Here is a 13,345-nt window from a genome sequence, read left to right on the forward strand (position 1 = left end):
AGGCACGGGGTGAAGGGCAGAGAGGTGAGAAGCTTGAGGGCTGGGCAGGGCTGGAGCCCAGAGGGCATCATACACATTACACTGCAGGCAATGGGTGCGGGGTCCATTGAGGGCAAGAGGGAGAGGCAACAACTTTGTCCAATTTCTTTTTTTTTTTTGGCCGCACCATGTGGTGTGCGGGATCTTAGTTCCCTGACTAGGGATTGAACCTGTGCCCCCTGCAGTGGAAGCATGGAGTCCTACCACTGGACAGCCAGGGAAGTCTCAACTTTGTCCAAGTTCTAACCTGATTACCCCACCATGGGCTCACCAGGATAGCCCTGGGACCCGATAGCAATTTCAGCCTTGGTCTCCCTTGTAAAAAGGGGGTACTGGGTGAGATAGTCTTTCAAACCTTTGAACAATTTTAAACCCTAGAGAAAGGTCAGATTTGCAACACAGAAAGTTTTCTCAGGCTGGAGAGAGGCTACCCCAGGCCTCTCTCTCTGCTTCTCCCTAATCCATCCTAGGATACCTGAGGTTACAATTAAGGGCCCACACCCCCTCCCCATTAACTTGGAATGATGGACTTTTTATTTTTCAAAATAAATTAGAAGTTTAATATATAATGGAATAGAGCTTTAAAATGTCAAGTCACTATAACACTAGGGATACTTTAATAGGAGGTAACTGAAAAAAAAAATCTTGGCCCTACCTTGGAACATTACAACCACAGTAAAAATGGATGAACTACATCTGAATAGACCAACCAGGAATGAGCTCTAAAACATAGTTGAATCAAAGAAGGTTTCAGGAGGGCCTGTAGGGTATGAACCCATATGTTTTTTTTGTTTGTTTGTTTTGTTTTGTTTTTGGCTGCGTTGGGTCTTCGTTGCAGTGCACGGGCTTCTCATTGCGGTGGCTTCTCTTGTTGCAGAGCACGGGCTCTAGGCGTGTGGGCTTCAGTAGTTGTGGCACGTGGGCTCAGTAGTTGTGTCTCGCGGGCCCTAGAGCGCAGGCTCAGTAGTTGTGGTGCACGGGCTTAGTTGGTCCGTGGCATGTGGGATCTTCCCGGACCAGGGATCGAACCCGTGTTCCCTGCATTGGCAGGTGGATTCTTAACCACTGCGCCACCAGGGAAGTCCAATCCCATATGTTAAAGGTCTCATTTTTTTTTCAACTGTAAAATGAGGATATAAAATACCGGGACCTCACAAGTTAGTTGTGAGGATTAAATGAGTTTATGCTCCTATGACAGGAACAATGCCTGTAACTTGGTAATCACTCAATAGATGTTAGGCATTCTTACTGTTCTTAAAATTATTTTGGAAACCGTTGGAAGTGTGTATTCCACAATCATAACAGTGGTTGGTGACCCAGACATTATAAGCAAGTAAACACTCACACAAACATGTAATTGTTAATTATGATAACTGCAAAGCAGGAAAACGGACCTGAGGCACAAGCGTGGGAGTCAGCAAGCAAAGGGGAGGATACAGGCTTTGGGGTCTCCTACCCAGACCACGGGAATTCAGTATTCAGGAATTAGGGTAAATGAGACTTCATGCTGAAGGGAGAAAGGTTACTAAAACGAAGCTGAGAATTACACATTACTGGGTGGAGTCTCTGCTTCTTCAGAAAAGAGTGGATGGAATTGTCCCCAAAATGCAAGTTGCATAGTGTCATTTCTAGGCTTAAAACCCCTCAGTGGCTCTCTGTCCTGGGGATAAAGACCCAATTCCATGTTTTCCACCAAAATTGGGCCCCACATCCCCCACCCCACCCCCCCGCCATTCCTCTGATATCTGGCCTTAGCTGCCTAGCTTTTCCCACCCGAGAGTGGTCCAGGAATATTCCTTCGGCCCAGACAGCTCGTCCTCAGCTGTTTTGTTTTATTTGCCATTCCCGCTTCCCCCTGCAACTGCCTCCCCGAATGTCTCCAGGGCCTGGCACATAGGAGACCCTGGACAGACACATGCTGAGTTTCCATGTCCCGGCCATCTGGCCCATCCACAATGCCCCTTGAGTGACCTGCTCCCTCTCACCTGTTTCCTGAAAGACTTTCTCGCTCACATGCCTCCATTCACCTCACTAATACCCGAATAACATTTGGCTCCAGATGGAGGCTCCCTCTTCTGAGAAGTCCTCCCTGACCACCCCTCTGGGCTTCCACACTGTGCTATAATTGTCCCCTCCTATTGTCACACTGCAGTCAGTACCTCTGCTCCTCCTGGAGCTTAGATTCCAGCGGAAGGAGACAGAAAACACAAAAACAAACAGGAAAAAATATGTAGTGCTATGGGGAGAAGGAAGGAGGCAGTGTGGGAAGAGACGTGGCAGTTTGGGGTCGGGTGGTCAGGGGAGTTCTCGCGAGAAGACCTGCAGGAGGAGAGGGACTGGGGAGCCAAAGCAGACATCTAGAGGAAGAGCAGTCCAGGCCAGTGCGGAGACCCTGCCTCAAGAGGTACAGCCAATGTGACTGGAGCTGAGTGAGCTAGGGGCAGAGACGAGGAGAAGGAGGCCCGGAGTATGTAGGCTCTGAGACCTTTGTAAGGCCTTGGGCTTGTACTCGGAGTGAGGTGGGAAACTTTGCAGGGCCGTAGGCTCAGGAGGGGCAGGATCTGACTTAAAGGAACGAGCATTCATTGCACCTGCCCTAGCCAGGCTGAGTCCTGAGGACAGAGAGAAAAACAGCCCCCCAGGGGCTCCCAGGGCAGTGGGGTGGCCCCCAACCAATTAGAAGAGCCCCTCCCACCAGCACATGGATGGATTGGAACACTTTGCCTGACCTGTATAGTGTGTTCTGATAAAGATTTATTAGATATAAATGATTAAGACAAGTTCCCTACCAATTTCTTCTCCTCCTTCTCCTTCTGTGCTTGCCTTGCTTTCTTCCAGAAACATTTATTCAAAGCCTATCATACTAGCAGCAGTACTGGATTATAACCCATAGGATAAAATATCCACAAATCCGTACTGATACAGATGAATGATTGAATAAATGAATAACTAAATAAGTAAATGCGGGGGAGGAAAGGACAGCTCTCTCTTACAGAAGGATTCCAATTAATAAATGCAGAAGGAATGAGGGAAATAGGAGCTCACCATTAGAACACCATAATAATAAGCATGGGAGGCAGGATCCACTGATAGATGCAAAAATTAGTGGGAAAAGTTTAAGGAGAAACAGAATATTTGCATTGTCTAAAAGATATTTATTAACTACAAAAGGAAAAAGAATAATTGGACAGTGGAAAAATCTGGCAGACACCATCTTAACCAAGTGATTAAGCTTCATATCTCAAGAATAAGACATCTCAACATCACTTACCCCCTGATGTACTGAAAAGAGGGCCACTTCTGTGTTATGCTTCCCCTGAAGGCATAACCTCCCTCTAATGATGAGAAAACGTGAGATTAAACCCAAGGTGAAGGACGTTCTACAAAACACCTGACCAGTACTCTTAAAAAGTGTCAAGGTCATGAAGATAAGGAAAGACTGAGGGACTGTTATGGATTAGGGGAGACTAAGGTTACATGACAAGTAGATTCGACGTGGGATCCTGGATGGGACCCTAGAAACGGGGTGGGGTGGGGGAACACTGATGGAAAAATTGGTGAAATCTGAATAAACTCTATAGTCTAATTAATTGTATTGTCCCGATGTTATTTTCTTGGTTTTGATCATTGTACTGTGGTTATGTAAGATGTTAACCTGAGAGGAAGCTGGGTAAGAGGAGATACGGGAACTCTTGGTGCTATTTTTGCAACTTTTCTGTAAGTCTATAATTATTTCAAAATAAAAAGTGAAAAGAGAGGACTTCCCTGGTGGTGCAGTGGTTAAGAATCCGCCTGCCAATGCAGGAGACACGGGTTCGAGCAATGGTCCCGGAAGAGCCCACATGCCGCAGAGCAACTAAGCCCATGTGCCACAACTACTGAAGCCCCCGAGTGCCCGTGCTCCCCAACAAGAGAAGCCACCGCAATGAGAAGCCCACGCACTGCAACGAAGAGTAGCCCCCGCTGGCCGCAACTAGAGAAAGCCCGTGCGCAGCAATGAAGACCCAAGGCAGCCAAAACTAACTAACTAACTAAAAGAAAAGAAAAAAAAATTAAAAAAAATAAAAGTAAAAACACCTGCAATCTACAACCTAGAGGTAACAACTATTAACATTTTATAGTCTACCAGTGTCAATATTTTTAAAAAAATATGTGTATGTGCCTGTGTATTTTACTAAATACAATGTATTTACTAAATATACAATGTATAATCCTTTAGCAACCTGTTTCTATCATGTATTGCCATACCAGTAAATAACTGACCAGTGGATACTTTTTAAGTCTTTTACACCCTGGGTGCTGCAGATGCAGAGTTAAGCCTGATTTCCCACCTCCAAGGGAGACTGCGATCTAAGGGAGAGAGCAAACTCACCCCTGTGACTCAGTTTGCCCCTCTCTACAATGGGAGTGCCCTTTCTACCTCCCAGCTGTACAGTTTCAAGGACAGAATATTCACTCGGCTGCCCAGGCCTCCCTTCCAAGGGAGACCTGGACTTGATTCTAGGCAGGGAACAACTGCCAGGATCCATCCCAGTGGCCTCCAGGCCTCTGAAGGACAGTGTCCCTTGCATAGTAGGCACTTAAATTAATATATTCCCTAGCTCCACTTCAGCGGCCGGGGCCTCACTGAATTATCACTACTTTATTGTCCTTCGCATGTTTCTCTGGGCAGCGTCCCTGCCTTCCAGGCTGCAGCAGGGACTCCTCCGGGGCCCAGACCGCCCCCTCCCCGGCCCGTGGCTGCAATGTGGTTTGCAGTCGCCTTTCTAGCTTCCCCGGCGGACCCCTGCTCGTCAGGCCCCCAGCGCCCCGGCAGAGGGTCCCGCCCAGAGGAAGCTCTCATAAATGTGTGTTGACTAAACAGGAAAAGAAAAGCCATCGGCGTGCAGGACCAAGAGGGTGTGTGTTTAATCAAACTCCAAACCCCAATACCAACTCCTCAGCGACGCTTTACAAAACGAAGCGCCCAGAAGTTGAGGATTAGTTGGCCGAACTGTTCCCCCCTTTCCTTGGGAGGCGCAGGAGGAAGAATGAAGGGGGAGGGAGGGGTGCTGGTTCTGGGCAGGAGGAGCGGGACCAGGAGAAAGGGCCCCTTCGTCCAGCCACTGTGCTCCGCTCCGTGAGTCCCTGGGGTTGAGAAAGAGGGGAGGAAGCCCCGGGCGGGTGTCTGGGGCTGGCGTCTCCCGTGTGGCAATCGTGATTGCTCCAGAGCCAGCACTCCCCCTCGCCCACACTTCCTCCCCATCTTCCCGCCCCTTGGCCCTGGGCCCGCACCCGGCCTCCCTCCTTCGGGCTTGTTTATCTACCTGGCCAGGTGCAGGGCGCTGTGAGGTGTGTGCTCCTTCGGCCTCGCTCAGCCTGGGGGCCAGGGCTATAGCGTGGGAAGCTGTTTTGTTTCTGCTGTAAACGAGGGACATCAGTTCAGATGGTCTCCCCTTTAGTAGAGCTAATGAGTTGCTGGGGACAGGGAGCCCCCTTGATCAGTTTACAAAGCCCGGGGGACACGTTGCCCAGACCTTAGGACCTGAGCTCCTCATGGCAGGATCCAGACCCACCTCTGTGAGGGTCCCCAGTCGGCTGTACAGGGCGTGGACTTTCAGCGGGGAGGGGTGGAGGAGGCTTGGGAAATATTTACTGAATGAATGAATGAATGAATGAGTGAACCATGTTAAGTACAGCTGCAGTGACCACAGGGCAAAGTAGAAAAGAGCAAGAATTCCAAAGTCAAGCAGACAGGCCTGGGTTCCAATCCATTCTCTGCCAAGTATAACTGTGTGACTTGGGATAGCTGTCTAAGAAGTTTTGAGCCCCAGGTTCCTGTAAAATGGAAGCAAAAACATTTTACCTTCTTTATGAGATTTGTGTGGCATCTTTGTAGAGTATGTGGCACATAATAGGCTTAATAAACAGTTACTATTGTTGTTAGTATTGTTTACTAATTCGAGAAATGTGCATCAAGCACCTACTATGTGCCGGGTGCTTTCTAGGTACTCGGACTGATCAAACTTTCTAGGTACTTGGAGTTCACTGAACAAAACACAGGACTCTTCTCCTCACGGGGTTTGCATTCAGGCAGAGGAGAGACAATAATACAGAGTGAAGTAAGCCAGAAAGAGAAAAACAAATATCATATATTAATGCATATATGTGGAATCTATAAAAATAGTACAGATAAACCTATTTCCAGGGCAGGGATAGAGACACAGAGGTAGAGAACAGACATGTGGACACAGCGGGGGAAGGGTAGGGTGGGATGAATTGGGAGATTAGGGTTGAAATATATACACTACCATGCGTAAAATAGATAGCTAGTGGGAACATGTTATAAAGCACAGGAAGCTCAGCTCGGTGCTCTGTGTTGACCTAGATGGGTGGGATGGGGGTGTCCAAGAGGGAGGGGATATAGGTACACATATAGCTGATTCACTTCATTGTACAGTAGAAACTAACACAACATTGTAAAGCAATCATACGCCAGTGAAAAAATTTTTTTAAAAATACAATTGATTTTTGTAAAAACAACAACAACAGCAAAAAATGAGTAAATGAAGCAGCATGTTGGAAAGTGATAAAAGCCAAGGGGAAAAAAAAAGCAGAAGAGTATGGGGAATGAGGAGTGCAGGGGGTGGGGTTGGATTGTCATTTTAAATAGGGTGACAGAGTGGGCCTCATTGAGAAGGTGGCGTTTGAGTGAAGAATTTAGGTGAGGGAGACAGATGTGCCAGTATCTCAAGGAAGAGTATTTGCACAGGAGGCACATGCCCGAGCAAAGCTCCCCAGGTGAACCGTGCCTGGTTTGGCTGGGGGCGGAGTGGCGTGGAGGCAGTGAGCGGGGAGATGACATCAGAGGTCAGGCGGCCAGATCCCACGGGGTAGTGCGGGCCATGGTGAACTTGGCTTTTACTCCAGGTGGAAAGGGGCCACTGCAGGGTTTTGAGCAGAAGAACAACGTGATCTGACTCACATTTTAAAAGAATAACCTGGGCAGCCAGGTTGAGCATAGACTGAACGGGGTGAGGGGTGAGTTTGGGAGAACAGGTGCAGAGGTCCCGGCGGGGCAGTGGTGGCAGTGGTGGCGGTGAGAAGTCGTCGGATTGTGTATTTTGAAAGTGGGGCCAGCTTGGTTTCCTGAGGGTTTGGATCTGGAGTGTAAGAAAGAGAGGAGACCCGGATGACAGCGGTGCTGAGCCGGAACTAGCAGAAGGAATCAGGTGCCACCAACTGAGATGGTCAAGGCTGCAAGTGAACCGGGTTTGGGGAGGAGAACCAGAGTTCAATTTGGATGTATTAAGATCTAGATGCCAGACATGCGCACAAAGATATCTAACAGGCTGCTGATGTAAAACAGAGTTGTTAGCGCTGCTATGACTATTCTCCTCCACTTTCACACCCAGTCCTCACGCCAGCCAGTGAGGAAGGCAGGCCAGGGATTATTTCCCCAGCTTGACAGAATGGAAATCCTATAGAGTGTATACCCAACAGAATTGAAAACAGGTATTCAAACAAATACTGGTACATGAATGCTCACAGCAGCACTATTCACAGTCGTCAAAAGGTGGAGATAACTCACATGTCCATCAGTAGATGAATAGATGTGTAAAATGTGGGATACGCATACAATGGGATATTAGTCAGGCATAAAAAGGGATGAAGGACCAATACACGCTACGAAGTGGATAAACCTCAAAAACATTAAATGAAAGAAGCCAGTTGCAAAAGACTACATATTATGATTCCACTGATATGAAATATCCGGAATAGTTAAATCTATAGAGACAGAGCAGATTAGTAGTTGCCAGGGATTGGGGGGAGGAGGAAATAGGGAATGATTACTTAATGGGCACAGGGTCTCCTTTGGAAGTGATGAAAATAGTTTGGAATTAATAGGGGTGGGCTTCCCTGGTGGCGCAGTGGTTGAGAGTCTGCCTGCCGATGCAGGGGACACGGGTTCGAGCCCTGGTCTAGGAGGATCCCACATGCCGCGGAGCAACTAGGCCTGTGAGCCACAACTACTGAGCCTGCGCGTCTGGAGCTTGTGCTCTGCAACAAGAGAGGCCGCGACAGTGAGAGGCCCGCGCACCGCGATGAAGAGTGGCCCCCGCTCCCCGCAACTGGAGAAAGCCCTCGCACAGAGACGAGGACCCAACACAGCCAAAAATAAAATATAAATAAATAAATACATTTATATTAAAGAAAAAAAGACTTCTCGGGCTTCCCTGGTGGCGCAGTGGTTGAGAATCCAGCTGCCAATGCAGGGGACACGGGTTCGAGCTCTTGTCTGGGAAGATCCCACATGCTGCGGAGCAACTAGGCCTGTGAGCCACAACTACTGAGCCTGCTCGTCTGGAGCTTGTGCTCCGCAACAAGAGAGGCCGCGACAGTGAGAGGCCCGCGCACCGCGATGAGGAGTGGCCCCCGCTTGCCGCAACTAGAGAAAGCCCTCGCACAGAAACGAAGACCCAACACAGCCAAAAATAAATAAATAAATAAATAAATAAATAAAATTAAAAGGAAAAAAAAGGATTCCTGATGAATAAAAATAAAAAATAAAAAAATAGGGGTGATGGTTGTACAACATTGAAAATGCACTAAATGCCACTGAATTATACGCTTTTTTTTTTTTTTTTTTTTAATTTATTTATTTATTTATGTATTTTTGGCTGTGTTGGGTCTTCGTTTCTGTGCGAGGGCTTTCTCCAGTTGCGGCGAGCGGGGGCCACTCCTCATCGCGGTGCGCGGGCCTCTCACTATCGCGGCCTCTCCCGTTGCGGAGCACAAGCTCCAGACGCGCAGGCTCAGTAGTTGTGGCTCACGGGCTTAGTTGTTCCGCGGCATGTGGGATCTTCCCAGACCAGGGCTCGAACCCGTGTTCCCTGCATTGGCAGGCAGATTCTCAACCACTGCGCCACCAGGGAAGCCCCTGAATTATACGCTTTAAAACGTTTACATTTATGTTATGTGAATTTTATCCCAATGGAAAAAAAAACCCTCTATGAAGAACCTAATGCCAGGCTTATGGCACCCTGCACCATGCAGTGACTCCCACTGCTATTTTCCCGGAAGCCTGTGAAGGACTCTCACCAGTTCCCCATCTCCTTTCTGAGTAAAGTAGCCCAGTGAAGCAAAGGAATGTATCCCCTGCAAGGTCAGTTTAGGGCAATTGAATTTTGCAAACTCCAAACCAGGGAATTTGGTCTGACAAGCATGGGATTCACATCTGAAATCAGCCCTGCCCTGGAAAACCTGTGGCTGGGGGTTGCTGGTGTCCCAGGGAAGCTGTACTTCCAGGTCTGTTCCGGTTGGGGAGGAAGGAGCAGGAACTTCTCAGAGCTGCCCTATTTAACCCTTCAGGGTCAATGCTCCTGAGCTGGAAGGGACTTTATGGATCATCTATGAGGAAATGGAAACTCCAGAAAGATAAATACCTTTTCCCAAGTACCCCAGCCAGTAAACGGCTGAGCTGGGACTAGGAGGAAGGGAACCATCGTGGATATAGCACCTACTCCATGAGCAGGAGCCTCAGGGACATTACCTCAACCACTCTGGCAAACAGCTCTTGGCAGCTCCATCTGCGGATGAGATTCAGGGAGGTTTAGGGACCAGGCTGACATCATGCATCTATTAAGAGGCAGGGCTGGCAGCTGAATATAGGTCTACCTGACTCTTACAATCTGTAATTTTTGCTAGGCCTTTATCTGTCTTCACGTGTGTATCCCCAATACGGAGGAAATGAATGAATGAACCAAGCTCTTTCCAGTCTCCCACACCTCCATCCAGATTCACCCTGATCAGAGTTAACAGACACTCTGGGGCTATCCCATGGTTGCCATGGTAACTGAACTTTTAGAACTTTTAGAAATAGCAGCTGCAGGCAATCCAGGACAAAACCAGTGAACCCTTCTTTTGCTGCACTAGTTAAGGCTTTTCTGTCTAAGCTGACAAAGGTTAACACAAAGCAGCAAAGAGGAGAGATTCCTTAACATACCTTATTGTTCTTGACTATCCTTGTTGACCAAGGACCCTTTGTTTGCCCCACCACTGCCACCTTCACCACACATCCATGGTTTAAAAAATGGTATCTTAAAAAAAAAAAAAAAAATGGTATCTACTGAGGACATCTCCCTGTAAGTGGTAATGAAATTGTAACCCCGCTCTTTACACATCAACAGTTACAGAGCTACCACCGGAGCTTCAGATCAGCAGGAGACAACCACCATCCCCCCACAGGGTTGATAGCATTTTAGCCCAAAGTCAGAAACTTGACAGTTTTATTAAGTAGTGCATGCCTGTAAGGGTTTGGACTTTTTGAAATATGGAAAATAGCTTCTTGAGGCCATTCCAAACAAAATAAGAAGTGAGAATGAGGAAATAACCACAGCTACAAAGAACCTTAAAAGAGTTGTGATTATTTTGTAAATGAGAAAGCCTGAACTAAACAGGTGGTTTTCTAGGAAACCATAAATTACCAAAATCAATCCTTGGAGACCACTAAATTTTAAACAGACCAAATATCACGTAAGAAAATGAAAATGTTATTAAAGAGCTATTCTCCCACACACAAAGGGGAAAAAAACTAGCAAGTCCAAACAAGACTTCAGGTGAATTCAACCAAAACTTTGAAGAGTGATGAATAAAAATGCCATTCAAATGGTTCAAAACCCTAGAAATTATAATAAGAAAGCCGCTACATTTATTGAGTCCCCATGTGGCAGATACAGTTCTGAGTGTTGTATTCATTTAATTCTCACAATAATCCTGTTGAGAAGATAAATTATTGTTCTTATTTTAGAGATGAAAAAACTCATAAATAAATAGTTCAGGGTGACACAATTAGTAAGTGGCCGATCCAAATTTGAACCTAGTGAGTTTAGTTCCAGAATTCACCTTTTTTATTATTATTTTTAATATTTATTTATTTATTTATTTATGGCTGCATTGGGTCTTTGTTGCTGCGCGCGGGCTTTCTCTAGTTTGGCGAGCGGGCGCTCCTCTTTGTTGCGGTGCGCGGGCTTCTCATTGCGGTGGGTTCTCTTGTTGCGGAGCACGGGGTCTAGGTGCACCAGCTTCAGTAGTTGTGGCACGCGGGCTCAGTAGTTGTGGCACACAGGCTTAGTTGCTTTGCGGTATGTGGGATCTTCCCGGACCAGGGCTCAAACCCATGTCCGCTGCATTGGCAGGAGGATTCTCAACCACTGCGCCACCAGGGGAGTCCCCAGAATTCACTCTCTTAACCACTATGCCGGGTCAACTCTTCCAAATTCCTTTTATGAATATTACATATCAATACCCAAATCTGTCAATGATAGCACAAGAGAGGAACACTACAGACTATCTCATTTATGAATATAACAGCAAAAATTGTAAACCTAATATTAGCAAATAAAATCCAGCCGCACAAACAAAAATTATATACTACAACTGAGCAGGGCATACCAGGAAAACAGGGTGGTTCAATATTAGGAACACCATTAATATTATTCACCATATTGGCAAATCATTGGAGAAAAACTGCATGATGATTATGACACAGATGTTGAAAAGGTATTTTAAAAATTCAAAAATCCATTCTTGATTTAAAAAGAAAATCCCTTAAGAATTGGAAGGGAAGGATGCATCCTTAAAATACAGTTACACCCCCCACACACATACATATATACCTCAAGCCAGAAAGCCAACTTGTAAGAATAAAATATTAAAAGACTTCTTGGGGCTTCCCTGGTGGCGCAGTGGTTAAGAATCTGCCTGCCAATGCAGGGGACACGGGTTCGAGCCCTGGTCTGGGAGGATCCCACATGCCGCGGAGCGACTGGGCCCGTGAGTCACAACTGTTGAGCCTGCGTGTCTGGAGCCTGTGCTCCGCAACAAGAGAGGCCGCGATAGTGAGAGGCCCGCGCACCGCGATGAAGAGTGGCCCCCGCTCGCCGCAACTGGAGAAAGCCCTCGCACAGAGACGAGGACCCAACACAGCCAAAAATAAAATATAAATAAAGAAATAAATTTATATTAAAAAAAAAAAAGACTTCTCGGGCTTCCCTGGTGGCGCAGTGGTTGAGAATCTGCCTGCCAATGCAGGGGACACGGGTTCGAGCTCTGGTCTGGGAAGATCCCACATGCCGCGGAGCAACTGGGCCCGTGAGCCACAGCTACTGAGCCTGCGCGTCTGGAGCCTGTGCCCCGCAACAAGAGAGGCCGTGATAGTGAGAGGCCCGCGCAACGCGATGAAGAGTGGCCCCCGCTCGCTGCAACTAGAGAAACCCCTCGCACAGAAACGAAGACCCAACACAGCCAAAAATAAATAAATAAAAATAAAAAAATAAAAGACTTCTCATTAAAGTCAGGACAAAAAAAGGATATCCACTACCATCACTTCTTTTAAAATTTATTTTTATTTATTATTTATTTATTCTGGCTGCACTGGGTCTTCGTTGCAGCACGGGCTTCTTTAGTTGAGGCTCGTGGGCTTAGCTTGCAGTATGTGGGATCTTAGTTCCCTGACCAGGGATCGAACCCTGGCCTCCTGCATTGGGAGCGTGGAGTCTTAACCACTGAACCACCAGGGAAGTCCCTACCATCACTTTTATTTATAATTGTTCCAGAGGCACTTACCAATGTAATTAAACAAATGAAGAGGAATAAAGTTAAAAAGTGATATAATTATTATTTACAGGTGATGTGATACAATTATATTTTAGAAAACCTACAAAATTCAACTAAAAAATTGTAGCACAAAGAGAATTCAGTAATGCATCTAGGTACAAATTTCATATACAAAAATCAATAGCCTTACTAAATATGAAAAAGATTGTTTTGAAAATATAATGGAAGACTTACATTTTGGCCCAGCAATCCCTCCTCTGAGAATTTATCTTACCAACATACTTGTGCATTCATTCATTCATTCATTTATTCATTCATTCATTTATTCTGCAATTATTACTGAATGCTTACTTATTCAGTATCAGATTCTTTTCTGAGTGCCAAGAATACAAATAAATGAACAAACTGACAAAAACAAAACAAAACAAACAACAACAAACCCTTATAATCTGGTGGTAGGAAACAGATAATTAGTATAATTTTATTTTTAAATTTTTAAAAGCATTTATTTATTTATTTATTTGGCTGAGCCGGGTCTTAGTTGTGGCACATGGGATCTTCATTGCCGCGTGCGGGATCTTTAGTTGTGGCATGCGGGATCTAGTTCCCGGACCAGGGATCAAACCTGGGCCCCCTGCATTGGGAGCACAGAGTCTTAACTACTGGACCATCAGGGAAGTCCCAATAAACATAATTTTAAAAGTAAATG

The 13,345-nt window shown here is 46.3% G+C and overlaps 1 long non-coding RNA gene across 1 annotated transcript in view; it reads left to right on the forward strand.

The window, feature by feature from the left end:
- The first annotated feature begins 1,790 nt into the window (after nt 1–1,790).
- LOC309641076 overlaps nt 1,791–13,345 on the forward strand; it is a 29,697-nt gene continuing 18,142 nt past the window's right edge. Inside the window, exon 1 of the long non-coding RNA XR_014252503.1 lies at nt 1,791–5,158. This is a non-coding gene — a long non-coding RNA (uncharacterized lncRNA). The remainder of the gene's footprint in view (nt 5,159–13,345) is intronic.

Source organism: Balaenoptera physalus (genome assembly GCF_965194825.1).
Source record: "Balaenoptera physalus genome assembly, chromosome: 13".
Lineage (NCBI taxonomy): Eukaryota > Metazoa > Chordata > Mammalia > Artiodactyla > Balaenopteridae > Balaenoptera > Balaenoptera physalus.